Genomic DNA, 20,668 nt, shown 5'->3' on the forward strand with positions numbered 1-20,668 from the left:
GTTTCTTATGAATGATATCTTTATCTTACCCGGACCTTTCTTGGTGACTTGACGAGTTTTTATTGTAGAGGTCTGCTGCAATATTTTTTTAAGCTGCTGTCTTTGATGTTTGGTAGCCTTTCGCCTTCTGTCCTTCGAAGGCATTCTTTAATTTTGAAAAAATCTGCAGTTGAATCTGTGGTAAAATATAATAAAAAATGTTATTAACCACTATTACCAAACAGTAAATCAATAACAGTCGTCAAAAATTTAACACACTACTTTTCATTTTTACATAGAATAATTTTTAGTGCATTGGCAAATTTAGTAGTTACAAATAGTAGCAAAGAAATGGAATGCTTCTACATTTTACCTGTGCTGTTTTATATGTGAATCTGAACTAATTTTATGAGCATATTTGAGTATTTTATTAAAGACACTACACACAAGCTGTTTTTGAAGTTGTGTTTAATTTTAAATGAAACGGTTTACATGTTTACTTTTCATTTCCAGTAACTTTTAAAAATAAATGTTTATAGTTCCATAGGCTCAAGCAGGTCAGCTTCCCAGCCTATGTCATACAATTCTGACAAATCGGCATCCTCATCATGTTCTTCATCATCCTCAGGATTTAAAACATCCAAGGGATCTACTTCCACTGATGTTTCAATCACAATTTCAATGATAATATCGAGATCAACGGATTGCTCATTATCACTCATGGTTGATGTTGTCGTTATCTTTAAAGAAAGAGAACAACAATGAGATGTTGCAGAGTAAGAGACAAATCTCAGAGACTATAATATTAAAATTGTTTAACAAGAGTAACATTTTGCAATTATTATTTAGCCATGTCCAGCGATGCTGAGGAGGTGAGGCCTATGTCCAAGTTTTCAGTGAAGAGGACTCATCTCTTCTTAACCTTCGATAAGCCTCAGCAACTCTTTTTACCCTGCTCATACTTAAATGTAAAGTGGCAGATTTATGTTAACTGGCACATCCCCGGGGATGCACCAGTTAACGTGCACCGCTGCTCTGCCACCCATGATGTGCCGCATTTACAATGTGGAGCACCATTGAGCAAAAACAGCACAGATGCGTCACGCATCTGTGCCGCAAAAGCAGCACATTGCAGGAATCACGTCGTAAGCGCGACATGTCTACTGCAATGCACAGGAGGAAGCCTCACATTGCATGGTGCATCACTCCTTATGCCTGTTTCAAACAGGCGTAAGGATTTGATTCAGCAATGCTATAAAGCTGACTCAGTGAAATCTTCTAAATTTCACTGTGTTAGTTTTACAGGGCTTTCATGCAAATGAATGCCCACCCTGCAACAAAACACCTATATGAAACCTGACGCAGGTTTCATGTGGCACAGGACTTTACAGCATGACACATCTGCCTAAATGCATCAAGTTGTAAATATGTCGCCACATAGCAAATCTTTTGCACCGCCGCTGCGTCACAAAAGTGACGCACAGTGACGCAAAAGAGGCACACACCTATCATAAATCTGTCCCTAACATTTTAAATGATTGATTCAGGATGACGATAAGGTGTGGCCTATCCAGAGGTTTGTTTGAGGTGAGGCCTACTCAGGGTTGCAGATGAAATTTACGCTTGTTGAAGAGTACAGAGGAGATAATACATGTGAAGGCCTACCATTGAAGTAAGTCATGTCCACTTCACTCTTGAACAAAGGCCAGACCTCTTCTGTGTCCGTGGACAGGCCTAAACCTCATCTGCACAATGTCATTCGTAAACTTAGGAAACACAGGTGATGTAATTGAAAAATGTGGAGTTTCTTTTCCTCATTTCACAATCACATCACCTGTGTTTCCTTTGCTTAGGTATCTCATAGTGCAGATGGAGTCTAGCATATCAAAGAGTACACAGAAGTTCAGCAGTGTATACAACAATTTTGACATTTACAGAAGATTCAGCTTCTTATCTTGTTGGAGATGAAGTGAGGCCTGTCTTGCAACATGGTGCATCTTTTGCATCACTGCTGCATCGGTTTCATGTGGCACGGGACTTTACAGCATGACACATCTGCCTAGATGCATCAAGTTGTAAATATGTCGCCACATAGCAAATCTTTTGCACCGCCGCTGCATCACAAAAGTTACGCACAGTGACGCAAAAGAGGCATACACCTATCATAAATCTGTCCCTAACATTTTAAATGATTGATTCAGGATGACGATAAGGTGTGGCCTATCCAGAGGTTTGTTTAAGGTGAGGCCTATTCAGGGTTGCAGATGAAATTTACGCTTGTTGAAGAGTACAGAGGAGATAATACATGTGAAGGCCTACCAATAAAGTTTGTCATGTCCACTTCACTTGATTGAGTCTAGCATATCAAAGACTACGCAGAAGGTGAGAACTGTATGGAACATGGCTATGTAAGTCAAATAATCAAAATCTAAATTTGCCAAGCACACATGGGGGTGTATTTACAAGGACCTTCCACCACGGGGAAATGTCTTTAATTAAAATGGGAAAAATAACATCAAAGGGACTCAAATGCCTTTTAAATATACCCCAAGCAACCTATGAAACTCTAGCACTACATATCAAGAAACCTAATTGATTTCAAAAATCGTTTTTAAACACATCATCTAAATCAATTATATACCTACATTCAAGGGGAAATGACTTAAAATGGCCTAAGACACATGAAAGCGTTTTTTTAAGGCCCTTGCAAAATTTTTGGGTCACTTTTAACATGGCTATGTTAGTCAAAGAATTAAAATCTAAATTTGCCAAGCACAGATGGGGGCATATTTACAAGGACCTTGCACCACGGGGAAAGGTCTTAAATTAAAATGGGAAAAATTACATCAAAGGAACTGAAAAGCCTTGAAAATATGCCCCAAGCAACCTATGAAACTCTAGCAGTACATATCAAGAAACCTAATTGATTTCAAAAAACGTTTTTAAACACATCTTGTAAAGCAATTATATTCATACATTCATGGGGAAGTGAGTTAAAATACCCTAAGACACATGAAAGCATTTTTGTAAGACCCTTGCTCCATTTTTGGATCACTTTTACCATAGCTATGTAAGTCAAATAATCAAGATCTAAATTTGCCAAGCACAGATGGGGGCGTATTTACAAGGACCTTGCACCACGGGGAAAGGTCTTAAATTAAAATGGGAAAAATAACATCAGAGAGACTCAAAGACCTTATAAATCTGCCCCAAGCAACCTATGAAGCTCTAGCAGTACATATCAAGAAACCTAATTGTTTTCAAAAATCATTTTTAAACACATCATCTAAATCAATTATATACCTACATTCAAGGGAAAATGACTTAAAATGGCCTAAGACACATGAAAGCGTTTTTTAAGGCCCTTGCAACATTTTTGGGTCACTTTTAACATGGCTATGTTAGTCAAAGAATTAAAATCTAAATTTGCCAAACACAGATGGGGGCATATTTACAAGGACCTTCCACCACGGTGAAAGGTCTTAAATTAAAATGGGAAAAATTACATCAAAGGAACTCAAAAGCCTTGAAAATATGCCCCAAGCAACCTATGAAACTCTAGCAGTACATATCAAGAAATCTAATTGATTTCAAAAAACGTTTTTAAACACATCTTGTAAAGCAATTATATTCATACATTCATGGGGAAGTGAGTTAAAATACCCTAAGACACATGAAAGCATTTTTGTAAGACCCTTGCACTTTTTTTGCGTCACTTTTAACATGGCTATGTAACACAAAGAAACAAAATCTATTTGTAAAACACTTGACACAAAGCAACATTTTAAATACACAACTTTCTTCATAATTTTCTCCCTAAACCATACTATTCTCTATCTAAATTAAATGAATGTTTTCTCACCTTAGCAAATACTTTATGAGTTTCAAAACAGTCTCAGAAACACACCAAATTGTCTTTAGCAGAGCAAAAGGTATGCACTCCAGAGTCTGCAGCCATAAAAAGCACATATCTCTCATGTCACCCAATCAAAACTCTTCCCTCACTTTTTTCAAATCAACACCCTTCCCCCCTCTGCCCTTTCTGCCTTTTTTGCATAGCAACCACCTCCTGAAAGACCTCTGATGTTTGCAAGTTCACACAACAATGTTTCAATTGAACTCTGAACTCTCAGTACACCTGCATATCCAGTGCAATCTTTCATAAAATGATTTTTTCTTGACCATTCAAATTACATCTTTCAAAGAACTCATCCATGCACCCTAACTTTCTGTTTTCAGCAATCAAAATCCACCAATCACTGCTACTGCTTCATTAACACAGAAACTCCACAGTTTTTTTCATTTTAAACTCTTATTTTTTCAACTGCCATTTCATTACCACACTTCATCTGACTGCAGCAGAACCTCCTCTCATCATGTTTTCTGTCTGGATTGTTGGACATAGTTACATCTACTGGGCTCAAAGGTATACTGATAACAGAAATTTACCTAACCTCAATTTACAAAATGTGGAAATTAAGTGGATTAGCCACATAGTATTAAAATGTCACCAATTGATACCATTGGTGAAAACCTTTATGCATTTGCCAACACCTGACCTGTTAATTGTGCACTGTGGAGGAAATGACTTGGGCACTTTGACTGGGGTAGGTCTGGAAATGCTTTTAAAGGACACCTTTGACCAATTGATGGCACTTTTTCCTCAAACTGCCTTGGTATATTCAAATATATGCCAAAGACAGAAATGGAGGTGGTCGAACCAATTTTGTCCACAAATTGAGAAATCGAAGGAAGCATGTAAATAAGTCTGTTTCAGCTTACATGAGAGACCATGGAATGGGCTCCATGTACAACAATAACTTGCGTTACTACATGCAAGATATCTACAGAGCAGATGGAGTTCACTTCTCAGATGAGGGGAACAGAATTTTCATCCTGAATTTAAGACTGTGCATTGGTACCTACTTGTAGGTACCTAAATCAGCCACAGGACCCAAAAGCTCTTTTCAGAGCTACCCTACATCTGATCACTCACAATTATTATTTTACTCTAACTTTTTTCACTAATTTTCACCAAAGTACGCTCCCCGGAGCGCTACCCGGTACGCGCACCGGACGCTAACCGCGTGAAATGTTAAAAAAAATGTTTTTTTTCGCACATATTGGCCTCCTCAGCCACCCTCAGAAAACCTAGGGGGTCGAGATACGTCTACCGTGCCCCCTTCTACCCATTCTGAACATTATTTGCCCTCCATCTTGTATCTTAATTCGACCGAAACACAAAATGGTGGACTCCCGTAACGCTGCCGGTTCGCGTACCGGGGCGCTCACCGGGAAGCGCTCCATTAAAAAAGGTGGGAAAGTAGTTTACAGAAGAAACCCTGTAGACGAAGATGGCGGCGGCACACTAGACCGCTGTGAGACACTCTCCCGTGCTGAGCCTAAAATTAATGGGCTAGGAGGGTTTGAACCTTGGACGCTCACTGCAGGCCCGCTTGAGGATGCCACACGCAGATAAAGTGACATTGGAAGGGGCTAACCATGTTGGGACGGCGGTGGCATAAAGCAGGGGTAAAACATGAAGAATAATGAATGAAGAATAGAGAAATGGATGGCGCCTACCTTGATGTAATAAGAGACCCGTCATCCTCATTCTCATCCTCACTGGGGCAGTCACGGCCGCTACTCCACTGCATCGCGTCAGCCCTTGGCCTTACGGTGTTAAGGCTTTTCATTCAACTTCGCACCAGCATAGAATTCCAAGACAAGCCAAGTGCTCTTGTTACTGATTTTACCGTGCAGAGCGGGCAGATGGCTCTGAAGAATGCAGCAGCGGTGGCGGCCGCTTCTAAAACCCGGGCTGCCAAACAAGCGCTTCGTGATCAGAAGCTGGCGGCAAGGCGCGCCGGCTCCCTCACAGATGAAACTGCTGGCTCCGATGGGGGGCAGGCTCTGTCCCAGCTAAGGCATCAGAAAGTGGCAAAAATCACCAGCGTCCCGGGCCCGGGCCCCTCTGTTGTCGACCTACTTCGGAAGACGCCAGCCGGAGCCGCGTCATCCCCCTCCTCCCTTCACGCAACAAGCGGACCGCTGATTGCAGCGCCGCCCGTGATCCCGGTGGCGCCTTCCAATGCGGATTCGCTGGGGGTAGCAGTGATCCGCTCCAAGCCTCTCGAGGGAGTTTCAGCGAGTATCCCGGCCACAGTCTCAATCACAGCCGTAGCTGACACGGCACCGCCACCACCGCAAGGCTTGGCAGTCTCTGTGGAAAGCCCAGGAGTTTTTGCTGAAAAGACTGATGAGACGGTAGGGGGAAAAACCCTAACGGTGCCTGTAACACTGAACCCCCAAGCGCAAGCAGCATCAGCGGCCTTAGCAGGGGTGGATGCACCGCCTCAGGAGCCAGGTCTGTTAATAGCTGTGCCTACAACGTTTATTGTTAATGAATCACCAAAAGTTCAATCACAATTACAAGATGAAGTTGCACTTATAAATGGCACAGGCAGTACAGCTAATATGCCCAAACAGCCACGGGCCGAAATTCTGCTTGCTCCATCTAATATGGCTAATGAGGGGGGCAATTTAACATCACTCCCTCCTGTACACACTATGACTCAGGCACAAGGCACTTTGGCTGTAGACATACTATTGGGCAATGGAAACGAAAATGAAGAGGGATCAGCAGTGTCTATGCCGGACCCTGTAAGTGGAGCTGGGATCACTTCTGACACAGACCTAGAACCAACAGAATTCTATACTATCTCCGAAGGCCGCGGGGACCTAGGGAGGCATCAAGATTTGGATTCCGATCTATATTCCCTATCCGATTTGCACTCAGGCTCCAGCACCAGCACACAAGATAGCGATGCGGATGAGCTATTGGACAAAACCACAATGGGGAAGCACACAGTGATTAAAAAAAAAAGAAACCATCACGCCGCAGCAGGACGTATTCGGGATTATGTTCCTGCGACAACCCATAGCTCTCAGGGGCCCTCCCCCTCGAAGGAGCAAAATGCTACCTTAACATCGGTAATGGACACGGTGTTGCAGGCGATTGCCTCCCATAGGGAGCAAACCTCCAAAGATGGCCGGAAGGCTCAGCAAGCCCTACAAAAGGTACAAGGCGTGGTACGAAAGCTCTCCAAATCTGTAGCGGCCTCCAACGCAAGAATGGCAGATATGGAAGACCGGATAGTGGTCAATGAGGCTGAGGTAACTGTGGTGAAAGAACAGGTCGATGCCCATGACGCAGAACTGACTGATGTAAGGTGGAAACTCGAGGAGATGGAAAATCGCATGCGCCGCAACAACCTCCGAATACTGGGGGTTTCGGAGAAAAGCGAAGGAGACAACATACGCGGTTATGTGATTCAGCTCTTCAAAGATTCATTTCCCGAACTATCTTCTTGGAATTGGGAGCTAGAAGTCCAGCGTGTCCACAGAACCCCGCTTACACTACGGGATAATAACTCACAAAGCAAATACCCCAGGGCGATACTGGTCTATTTCGGCAATTTTCTTCTGCGCCAAACTATTGCCGAGAAGGCGAGGCCCGATGCACATCGATCTCGAGGTGACATTTCGTACTTTGCTAGGCCGGATTTTTGTCACACAACTGTGGAGCGGAGATGGCGGCTTCGTCAGCTAATTAAACCCTTTATGGACAAAAAGGCCAAGGTTTACTTGAATAACCCTGCTACGTTAAAAATGTTATATAAGGGTCAGGTTAAATTCTTCACCTCTGAAATTAACGCGAAGACCTTCTTAGACAGCCTGACCTAAATATGGGAATATGAGATAATGATACCTTTCAGTAAGAACACTAAGGTCAGTGATTAGTGATCAGTGATTACTATGTTTTCTACTTAATCCCCGGCTGGTGGGTTATGACTTATGACATAGAAGGTATAAGCATACTTAATGGGACTATCTAGCTCTAGTTTTTGGCACCTATCCTTATTGCCATGCTAATCACCTAGAGCAGGAATACGATGCCTTTATCGCTGCTCTAATGATCTATTGTTCACCACTTATGGGCTTCTCATTTCACCTCAGTGGGCATCATAAGGTCCTAAATTGGTTATCCTTTACCAGATTTAATTTCTTTTTGTATCTCTCCACCAGCCCACACATGCGCTATTAGATAATCACAGAATTAGTAATATGGCACAGCGCGGGGGGTGTTTCTCCATCACTACAGACTCTAGCTAGAGTCTATATGCCTCAAAGGGTGGTATTTGGGGGGTGGGGGTTGGGAAGGGGGGTGGTGGTAAAGGGGGTGAAGGGGGGGGGGGGGAAATGCAAAAAAATTGGCAAACTCGGACGCAAGCTGAGATGTACACAAAAAATATGGTTTGAGGTGAACCAGCATAACCAAAGTAAAAAGCAAAATTGTACTACGCAGTTTGAGAACATTAGTGGCGCATGGTTCCTATATGCCAAATCTGGGCTAGACTTTCATGTCAGTAAATGGGGAGAATAAGTTTATGCTCCTGGAATGTGGCAGTCCTTAATCATAAAAATAAAAGGGCCCAGCTATTTCAATTGACACGTCAGAACCCAGTCGACATAATATGCCTGCAAGAGACACATATAGCATACGCAGACAGAGATTTACTCAAAATACCTGGTCATAGCCTCATGGCTACTACATCCCAGACATCCAAAACCAGAGGGGTAGCCATCCTAGCTAAACCTATAATAGGTACTCCAATTCGTAAATTGGCCGACAAATATGGTAGATGGGTCATAGTTCAGCTGCAGTTAGGTATTACTATTTGTGTAATTTATGGCTCCAATTTAGATGAGCCAGATATTTTTCGGGAACTTGAAATTGAACTGGCTTCTTGGGTTGGTCCTCTGATTTTTTGTGGGGACTTTAATATTGATATGGGGCTGCCCGCAGAGAACCACCCGTCTGTAAAGTATAAAGGGCGTAAACCGAAGGTATACAGTGCATTAAGGCGGTTGATGAAAAGCCATAATCTAGTGGATATCTGGGGGCTGCTTCGGGGGCCAAACACAGATGGTTTTACCTACTTCTCTTTCCCCCATAATAAATATGTTAGAATCGATTATATTATGTCATCTATTGAGGAGGCGGATATTATAGAAATAACTAAATCCCCGAAAACAATATCAGATCATAATGCGCTGACCATCATTTTCGATACTGTTAGTATGGTTAAGCCACAGACTCAATGGACCTTTGACAGGAGATTATTGGCCAAGCAGGAATATATAACCTATATTAAATCATGGGCCCAATCCTTTTTTGACTGTAACCAGTTTAGTGCGCCTCGTTTAATAGTATGGGACTGTTTTAAAGCAGCATTGAGGGGTGAAACTATTTCATTTGTAGCAAATAAACGAAAGAATGAAAAGCAAACTAACACACAACGTATGCAAGAACTCTCTAGTCTCGAGACTTATCACGCCTCCCAAATAAATCAGGTTCAAAGAGGTCAAGTAGATTCTACCTCAGATCCTGGAAAAACTTTAAACAAAATAATGATACTTAAAAATGAGATCAATAGTATGCTCATTCAAAAAGCTGCCGAAACGTATCAGGCCAATAAGACTAGACTGTATGAAGCAGGAGAAAACGTGGGAAAGCAGCTAGCATTACGTACCCGACAAAAGCAATCATCGGGCAGTATTAAAAAGATAGAATTCGAGGGTAATGAGCATACAATTCCTAAAGAGATTGTTGAAGTATTCCAGAAATATTACCAAAATCTTTATGACAGCGATATCACACACTCTAATAGCGATATAACAACATTCTTAAATAATTGGCTCCCAGGCCAGGCTATACACAAAACTATTGACGATGAGACCAAGGCTAATCTGGATAGAGAAATTACGCTTATTGAAGTCGAGATTGCGTTAGCTGAGCTGGCCAACGGTAAAGCGGCGGGACCGGACAAAATTCCATTGGATCTCTATAAAATACTTGGTGATCAAATAACCCCCTTTTTGCTTGATCTCTTCCTTGGAGTGCAATACCACACAATCCCTCCAGAGTCATGGAAGCAAACAAATATAATAATTTTTCATAAAAAGGGCAAACCACCTCACCTACCCTCTTCATATAGGCCCATATCCTTGATCAACTCCGACTCAAAGCTATATGCTAAGATACTCGCAAACCGGCTGAGTGGGGTCATCGAGCATCTTGTGTCCCCCTGGCAACACGGCTTTATCCCTGGCAAGGATACCACAGACCATACTCGGAGAGCCATAACCCTGTTTGACATCATGGGCGCCACGGGGGGGGAGATGTCGATGATCCTCCTCGATGCCGAGAAGGCATTTGATCGAGTATCATGGCAGTTTCTTTGGAACATTCTGAAAAGTAAAAACTTTGGTAATAACTTTATTAAAGCCATTAAAGCCATTTACTTCAACCCCACAGCCAAAATCACCATAGGCAGCAATGAGTCGGAGTTTATCAAGGTACAAAGAGGCACAAGGCAGGGGTGCCCATGCTCCCCCGCTTTATTTGCCCTCTATATTGATCCCCTTATCCAGAAGCTATTAATTTCACCCGCAATCCAACCAGTTATTACCGGGTCTTTCTCCACGAAAGTCATGGCATATGCAGACGATGTCGTTGTTATAACTACCAATCCCTCTGAAGCAATTTTTGAAATTGAGACAATCACTCAGGCATTTGGGTTATATTCAGGGTACTCTTTGAATAGGGACAAAACGGTGGTACTAGCCACTAACAACACTCATTATGAAAGTGTACTTAGGGTAAAACAGGCTACATATCTAGGAGTATGCCTCTCTACGGAGGTAAGCAAGATTAGCAATTTAAATTACTCCCCCCTTATTGATAAAATTAAAGGAGATCTTAGAAGGGTAGATAACCTGCATCTGTCAATAATCGGCAGGGCCAATTATGTTAAAATGAATATATTTCCACGGGTCTTATATTTTTTTAGAGCAATCCCTGTACTGCCTGGAGAACACTTTATCAAGACTATTGATTCTCTTATTTCAAAGTTTATTTGGAGTTATGGAAAAATAAGACGGGCCCTCCCTCTGCTGGCGCTACCTCAAGATAGAGGTGGCTTAGCTTTACCGAATTTAAGATTATATTTTTGGGCAAAACTAGTACAATATATGGACCCACTCTTGACTGCTAAACCTGGGGCTTCAACCTCTATAGCTCCATATATCCCGTCGATATATGAGCTTAGCTTGGGGGAGAAGTATAAGGGGCTGTTTTTAAGACAGGTGGAACCATCATACTTTAAAAAAATTAAATTAAAGACAGTATTAGATGCTCGTGCGGTATGGAAAGCTATCTGCAAACATATGGATATTCCCACATTTACGAAATATACACCACTATGGCATTGCAAGATTATCCCCCCCATTCTTAACGACATTAGATCCAAGAGGTGGGAGCTCCTTGGAATTAATACAATAGGCGACTTTTTTGGTTATAACATTCCATCATCTTTTGACTCCTTTCAAGAAAGATACAACATTCCAGCTTGCGATTTTCTAAAATTCTATCAAATATCGTCCAGCATCTGCAATATTACACCTAAAATTCTATTAGATAGCATACCATTATTGGACAGCATAGGGAAAAACTCTACAAGAATTGGGGTTCTATATCAGATGTTTATGGCCAATACTCCAGACGACCTCGAGCGTACGGAACAATCTTGGGCCTCGAAATTAATTAATCCCTATGTAGATATAGATCTCTCGCTAGCTCTTTCAGCAAAGCTCTTTATAGCCTCTAATCTAAAGGCCCAATATTACAAAACCATATATAATCTATACTATACACCAGCTAAATTATTTGCTTGGGGGCTCAAGACTGATGACAATTGCCCTAGATGTAAACAGCCACTTGCAAATCTCATGCATATGTTCTCTGAATGTCCTTCATTGGCAACAGTTAAAGCTATGATGCTAGAGTACTGGGCCCAAATCTTTGGGCATCGGGTAAGAGACTCTACAACATTGTATTTATTAGGCCATGATGACTCCCTGGATCACAATAGCGAAGAACAGGCGGTACTCTTTCTGGGGTATGCTGTACTTCGGATAATTCTGGCAGCCAGATGGAAAGATGCAGAGCCCCCTACCTTTCATATGTGGCTTAGTCGATTTATTGCCATCTATAAACAGGAAATCGCAATCTATGCCACAAGAGGTAGGAAAATGAGGGCAATAGGTAAACAGCTGTGGGAGCCCATTACTAAGTGGTATGATACTGAAAGTGGAAATCTTGTTTTGAATGTATGATTGGTTTCTTGTTACTGTGCTTCCTTTCGTTTCACCTTTGTCCCTTATTGATTATGTGATTTTCCGCTTTGTTGGCTTCGAATAATGTTGCTGCTTGGCATGGGTAAAATGTATATAATTTTGGTTGTTTCTACTTTCACTCCCTTATTATATTTATAATTGACGAATGATTATATCTTAGGTACTATATTGCAACATATGACATGCATTCAAGCTGTATTCTGCACTGTTTATTTTGAGCTACTTATGCTGAATGTCTGAATTTGCCAATGAATAAATATATTTAAAAAAAAAAAAGAAACCCTGTAGACAATGTCACCAAATATAGATTAACTCATACTACATACCAATCCCTCCCATTTTCACAAATTTGGTTGGAATACCATTTAGCCATTTAGCCTGTAGACCTCTCTAAATACCCTGAGGTAAATTACTTCACAAAACACATCTGAAGTGTTGGAATTTACAACCAATTAAAATGTTACTTTCATGTTCTACTTTTTTTACCTGACATTTAATTGGTTATATACCTGAATATATATAAAAAAAGAGAGAAAAACACTTTGATTTTGACTACTACTTCCTGAACTACATTGCAAGATCATTTTCACTCACAACTTAAACTTGTTTTTAAAAGGTAAGATGTTATTTTATAAATTTGAAAACATTTTCAGATAGTTATATACTATCCCTCTGTAAGAGTTAGACATTGAGAAAGGCTTGTTTATTATAATTATGGATTGATTTAGGTTTCTGTGCTATAATTATGAATTTACATAGGCTTTTTCACAGGCACTTTTTAATAGTACTACTTCATGCCTCAAAAGTACCTGTCTGAAATTAAACCCAACAGTGCCCTATCTCTACTGATATATTTATTTTTTATTCAAATTTCAGCACAAAAATGCAAGGAGAACAGAACGTTTCCTTTGAAATTGTCCTAGACATGAACAATGAGGAAATAATTGAACCCATTGACTTGGAATTCATGGATGAATCACGAGACCATGAACTTCTACAATGTGTAGAATCTGTGGATCATTTACTTCATTATGATGACGGTCAAATGTGGGAAGATATGTTCACTCAACAAGAGGACATATCGGACAGTCAAATGTTAGACGTTCTATTAAATTTTGAAAAACAATCCGAAAAATAAAATTATATGTAATATTAAAAAATTGTTTGAGTCTTTAATCATTTTTATATGTAAATCATAAACTAGTACCAAATTGATTATAATGTAAAGTCAGACTTATAGTATACTGTGCACAATTCCAAAAATACATTGATATTTAATAATCATTAATACTGCTACTTAAATAAAAAAAAAAAAAAAAACAACAAAAAGAACAATCAATAAACATACAATATTTCAAAATATCATAGTCTATCATTCTTTTTTCCTTATAGTACGCTCCCCGGACCGCTTCCCGGTGCGCGTACCGGGTGCTCCCCACGCAAAAAAACCCAAAAAAAATGTATTTATTTTTTGCCCCGCGGGGCCCTTTTAAAGCCTCCACATCAAACCTAGGGGGTCAGGGAGGATCTACTATGCCCCCTTATGGTCATTTCCCCCTTTGTTTTGGCCTCCTCTTGTCTCTCGATCCTACCGAGAGACAAGATGACGGCCGCTCCGGACTGTTTAGAATGTTGACAGACACCGGAGAGCGAATCAGCTTCGCTTCGCGAAGTTCCGTTACGCGTCAGGTACGCGAACCGGGGCGCTGCCCGGAGCGCGCTTACAGATATATATATATGTTTGAACGTTAATTTCTCAAAATTCACTGGAGCACATATATTGAGACCTAGCAAAGGCACATCGGGCTACCAGTCCATACAATTTTGCCAAGTTTCGTGCAAATCCATTCAGCCGTTCGGGCTAAAAGTGAGGCCAACCGCCCTATGGAAATTAACATGGGAAAAACACGTTTTGGGACCCCCCTTTTTTCTCGGCCCCCCTTGACGACCCCCCCCCAAATTTTTAGTGGCTGCTCAGAAACAAAATGTTCCCTTTTCCTGAAAATTTCAGCCTATTCCGTCCACAAACGCCAAAGTTATTAGACATAGAATTTTCAAAAATCCCATAGAGAAAAAATCCTAACTATATATACCTACTGGCGACCGCCAGTAGGTAATATATCTATATCTATATCTATATCTATCTATATTACCTACTGGCGGTCGCCAGTAGGTATATATAGTTAGGATTTTTTCTCTATGGGATTTTTGAAAATTCTATGTCTAATAACTTTGCCGTTTGTGGACGGAATTGGCTGAAATTTTCAGGAAAATGGCACATTTTGTTTCTGAGCAGCCTTTGAAAATTTGGGGGGGGTTCGTCAAGGGGGGGCCGAGAAAAAAGGGGGGTCCCAAAACGCGTTTTTCCCATGTTAATTTCCATAGGGCGGTTGGCCTCACTTTTAGCCCGAACGGCTGAATGGATTTGCACGAAACTTGGCAAAATTGTAGGGACTGGTAGCCCGATGTGCCTTTTGTAGGTCTCAATATATGTGCTCCAGTGGATTTTGAGAAATTAACGTTTAAAAAAAGATATATATCTGTAAGCGCGGACCGGGCAGCAGCCTAGGACGCGTACTTTTCGCGCAACGGAGCTTTGTGAAGCGAAGCTGATTGGTTCTCCGGCGTCTGTCAACATTCCAAACAGTCCGTAGTGGCCGCAAACAGTCCGTAGTGGCCGCCATCTTGTCTCTCGGTAGGATCGAGAGACAAGAGGAGGCCAAAGCGAAGGGGCAAATGACCATAAGGGGGAATAGTAGATCCTCGCTGACCCCCTAGGTTTGATGTGGAGGTTTTAAAAGGGCCCCGCGGGGCAAAAAAAAAAAATTATAATAATAATCTTACGGCTGAATGGATTTGCACGAAACTTGGCAAAATTGTAGGGACTGGTAGCCCGATGTGCCTTTGCTAGGTCCTAATATATGTGCTTCAGTGGATTTTGAGAAATTAACGTTCAAAAAAAGATATATATCTGTAACAGCGCACCGCTTCGCGTACTTTTCGCGTTACGGAGCTTTGCGAAGCGAAGCTGATTGGCTCTCCGGTGTCTGTAAACATTCCAAACAGTCCGTAGCGGCCGCCATCTTGTCTCTCGGTAGGATCGAGAGACAAGAGGAGGCCAAAGCGAAGGGGCAAATGACCATAAGGGGGCATAGTAGATCCTCGCTGATCCCCTAGGTTTGATGTGGAGGTTTTAAAAGGGCCCCGCGGGGCAAAAAAAATAAATAATAATAATAATCGAACGGCTGAATGGATTTGCACGAAACTTGGTAAAATATTAGGGACTGGTAGCCCGATGTGCCTTTGCTAGGTCTCAATATATGTGCTTCAGTGCATTTTGAGAAATTAACGTTCAAAAACAAGATATATATCTGTAACAGCGCTCCGCTTCGCGGAGATAAAATTATATCTGTATTACCTAGCTGTTGCTAACACCAGTTAGCGACGGCTAGTAGGAGATAGCGACCATCTTGGGCCCCACTTTGCATGTGAGTGATATTTATCACTAATGACATGCAAAGTGGGCATGCCAAGATGTTAGCGACTGGAAACAGTCGCTAACATCGCTATCTCCTATTATCAACTTTTGGAAATATTCGAGATAAGCGCGAATATCTCCAAAAAGTAACAGCTGCCCTGAGCAGTTCTTAGCCATGTTATCCTATGGGAGGTGGATAACATGGCTAAGAGGATTAGCTCGGTAATGCATGAATATCGCTGAGTTTTCAGCGATATTAATGCATTGCGGTCGGTTTTTATCGTATTTGCGATAAACTTTGATAATAGCAAGGTTTATCTGCGATAATTTCTGACGGTAAAAAAATCTTTGCAATGCATCGTTAGGGATAAATATCGCTTAACTTTGGTAATATGCCCCAACGTCTGTTAACGTTCGATTCGAAGGAAATCAGGAAGTGTTGAAAAACATTGTCTGCGCCATCTTGTCTTTTTTCAAATGCCACACTTTTGTCGTGCACGGCAGCCATTTTAGATGCCTTGACCAGACCCACTCTGTGCACGCTGTCGATCCTTAGCATGGCTCCCCACCCTCGCAAGCATCTCCCCCAGGCAGTGGTCACCCCCGCTCTCTGTCTTATGCATGGGTAATAAACCTCCCCCCATCTGCGCTGCTCTTTCCTGAGAATCACACCCTGTGCCCGCCCGACACCTCCCTTTCGCCCTATTCACTACTGCACCCTCTGACACTCCTTTTCCTCTGTGTCCGATTGTCCAGGCTGGTCCTAGGGTATCAGCTAGCCCTGCAGATGTAGTTTATGGCCACAGCTGTAAAGATTCACCCCTCTTCAAAGGAGTTATAGTAGATCAAGGCCCACACTCGATGAGATCCGTCACAGCAGAAGCGTTGCTATTATCTGAAAACCATCCTGTATTGTGATTGGGGAGGGGACCGAGCGTGAAGCGGAAGATTCCAGGGATGACTCTTTGTACATGAAAGTTTTTACAATTATGTGTCACATTAAAAATATATAGCACTCCGACAAAGTAGTAAGATTATAAAACTTTAATAATTTATAAATATATACAAGAAAACAAAAATAGTAATAACATATAAACATTTTTAGGGAAAAACAACGAAGTAGCGGTCGGCTGTGCGAATAGTCCCAACGCAGCACAACGTCCAGATTTCCGGCGTGGGGCGGGTCATCAGTAGCAAACTGTTGTGCGAATAGTTCCAAGGCAGCAGAACGCGCTGAAATCTAGATGACACGAAAGTGATGTCTAGTAAGTTGCCACCCAGCAAATAACGGCGTGGGGCGTCGCGGGGGGTGGGTCTTCAGTAGCAAACTGTTGTGCGAATAGTTCCAAGGCAGCAGAACGATGGCACCAAGGTGATGTCCAGTAAGTTGCCGCACTGGTTTTGGTATCCTACAATGCTGCTCCGAATAACGGCGTGGGGCGCCCCGGGGGAGGCGGCGTGAACGGGCCTCTCCAGGTGGAGTGTCATCTGTTGTAGTGGGGCGCCCCTTTACCGTTTCAGTTGCCATTCCGTCCGTTTTTGGTCCACTGTGTCAAAAGCCGCAATTCAGCTGAGTTGCGCCCACTCTTGCGGTGCAGCGATAGGCGGCTGTCACAGGACTCTCAAAATGGCGGCAGGCTCTTTCCTTTTTGGGCCTGGTCCACTGAAATGGCCCTGGGACACCTTGGAAATCGGACGCTTGTCTGCTAGGTCTTGGACCCCATTCTCGAAAGCGTCCCCTCCGCCTTGAGAATTCATCAAAAGTTTTGGGGGCCCCGACTCCTGCAGGCTTCTGGTGGGGAGCGGCTGCCATGATTGCTCGCGGAATGACTACGACGGAGCTACGAGATGGTGGTGCTCTCATGCTGACGCCAGCTTCAGTCTGAAACATCCAGAAACAAGGTGGGGCTTTCATCGTTTGGAAAAAAAAAAAGTTTTCATCCAATGAAAAGTGTTGTTTTTAGGTCATATGATCAAGCCTTCCATCATTAGGAAACCAAAAGTAAAATGAACCAATGAAAAGTTTTATAAACAAGTCACATGACCTGTTATGCGGCATAGGGTATAAAATGCGGAGAAAATACGTTGGCACGTGAGGCGGCGTCAGTAGCGGACCGATGTGCGAATAGGCCGAAGGCAACACAGCGCGCCAAGATCCGGATGGCACCGAGGTGGTGTCCAGCAAGTTGCAGCACTGGTGTGGCCATCCTACAATGTTGAAAGTCGGCGTGGGGCGCCCCGTTGGCCTGTGAGTTTGCGTCAGTAGCGGACCGATGTGCGAATAGGCCGAAGGCAGCACAACGCGCCAAGATCCGGATGGCACCGAGGTGGTGTCTAGTAAGTTGCCGCACTGGTGTGGCCATCCTACAATGCTGAAAGTCGGCGTGGGGCGCCCTGTTGGCCTGTGAGATGGTGTCAGTAGCGGACTGATGTGTGAATGGGGCCAAAGGCAGCGCAACAATATTTTCTACTATATTTCCGGTGTAGAAGAGACCACAAGGCGCTGAGATGCCAAGATCCGGATGGCACCGAGGTGGTGTGTAGCAAGTTGCCGCACTGGTGTGGCCATCCTACAATGCTGAAAGTCGGCGTGGGGCGCCCTGTTGGCCTGTGAGATGGTGTCAGTAGCGGACTGATGTGCGAATGGGGCCAAAGGCAGCGCAACAATATTTTCTGACTGACACCACAAGGCGCTGAGATGCCAAGATCCGGATGGCACCGAGGTGATGTCTAAGTTGCGGACTGATGTGCGAATGGGGCCAAAGGTAGCGTAACAATATTTTCTGTATGGAAGATACCACTAGGCGTTGAGATGCCAAGATTCGGATGGCACCGAGGTGATGTCTAGCAAGTTGCTGCACTGGTGTGGTCATCCTACAATGCTGAAACTCGGCGTGGGTCGCCCCATTAGCCTGTGAGATGGCGTCAGTAGCGGACCGATGTGCGAATAGGCCGAAGGCAGCACAACGCGCCAAGATCCGGATGTCACAGTGGTGGTTTCATAGTTGAGAGGCACTTCATCTGCAGTGGGGCGCCGAGATCCGGATGGCACCGAGGTGATGTCTAGCAAGTTGCTGTACTGGTGTGGTCATCCTACAATGCTGAAAGTCGGCGTGGGGCGCCCCATTAGCCTGTGAGATGGCGTCAGTAGCGGACTGATGTGCGAATGGGGCCAAAGGCAGCACAACGCGCCAAGATCCGGATGGCACCGAGGTGGTGTCCAGCAACTTGCCGCACTGGTGTGGCCATCCTACAATGCTGCGCCGAAAGTCGGCGTGGGGCGCCCCGTTGGCCTGTGAGTTCGCGTCAGTCAGTGGGGGCTGTTTGAGGATCTGACTGCATTGGAAAGCAATGTGATGCTGTGCGTCGCCCCCAAGATGGAGGTTCCTCGGCTGCAGTGGGGCGCCCCTTGGTGTTTCACTCGCTATGCAGCTGAGTTGCGTGCGCACTTGTGGCGAATAGGCCGAAGGCAGCACAACGCGCCGAGATCTGGATGGCACCGAGGTGGTGTCCAGCAATTTGCCGCACTGGTGTGGCCATCCTACAATGCTGCGCCGAAAGTCGGCGTGGGGTGCCCCGTTGGCCTGTGAGGTGGCGTCAGTAGCGGACCGATGTGTGAATAGGCCGGAACCAGCACAAGGCGCCAAGATCCGGATGGCACCGAGGTGGTGTCATAGTTGAGAGTTCTGAGCAGCGCTTGTAACACTGTCTGAAGCTTATTTGCACCTGCTGCAGCTTCACTATTGCCCTGGTGTGGCCTAAGATCGCCCATGACATAGGCGGCCACCTCCCGGGGTCCGGCGGAACTTTTTTCCTTTTCCTTTGTGCATCTTGTCCCACAATCCGTTTGACCTGAAGACACGACCAGGTCCCTGAATGTGTGCAGGGGGACGCTATTGATTGAATCAAAATGGCGGCTTCACACAAAGCTGACTCAAGCGTTGCTGCTGATGCTATACAGAGAAAAACTGGTTTTCAGTTTGTACATTCTTCAGGATTTTTCCATCCAAGGCTGGTTGAGAGTTTGTATAACAATGGCTTCAGATTTTCAACATACTACTCTTCAACATTCTTCCTAAATGTAACAATGTGAGACTCACTAGGAGAACGGTGTAGTGAGGGCCACAAACGGCTGTTTGTCTTTCCTTTCAAAATGCTGCCAACAATATTTTCGGAATGGAAGACAACACAAGGCGCTGAGATTCGGTTGGCACCGAGGTGGTGTCCAGCAAGTTGCCGCACTGGTGTGGCCATCCTACAATGCTGCGCCGAAAGTCGGCGTGGGGTGCCCGAAGGGGGGGGGGGAGGCGGCGCAAACGAGCCTCTCCCGCTTCTCCATGTGGAGGTAGTTCATCTGCAGTGGGGCGCCGAGATCCGGATGGCACCGAGGTGGTGTCTAGCAAGTTGCCGCACTGGTGTGGCCATCCTACAATGCTGCGCCGAAAGACGGCGTGGGGTGCCCGAAGGAAGTGTCCTTATCCAGGGCATTATCGCTGTATCATGTCCTCCACTAAAATGGCCCTGGGACACCTTAGAACTCGGACGCTCGATTTTTTTTTCCTTTCCTGTACATGCAAAAAAAGGTAAATGCCCGGTACGTTACACGCTTCATCTGCCACGATGAACTCTCCAGAGGAACCGAAAAAAAATATAGTTGTGGTAACTATACCATGCATCGTCATATGGAGAGGTGGCACCAATTAATTATAGTGCTGCATAAAAGAGAGATTTGGAGGAGAACCCCTGACCTGCTAGTACATTCATCAAAGAAGTGGCACTGAGAGCTTCAGAGGCAAGGGAAACGGTCCCAAATTTTTAGAAGAACTTTGGAAAGATTAAAATGACATGTTTAGATTGTGGCAAATTAATTTCATGTGGACAGATGAGTGTTACTCTAATACATACAGCATATGAACATCATCATAGTCGATGGTTGGTAGAGACATTTTG

The sequence above is a fragment of the Lissotriton helveticus genome, chromosome 4_1 (genome assembly GCF_964261635.1).
Source record: "Lissotriton helveticus chromosome 4_1, aLisHel1.1, whole genome shotgun sequence".
Lineage (NCBI taxonomy): Eukaryota > Metazoa > Chordata > Amphibia > Caudata > Salamandridae > Lissotriton > Lissotriton helveticus.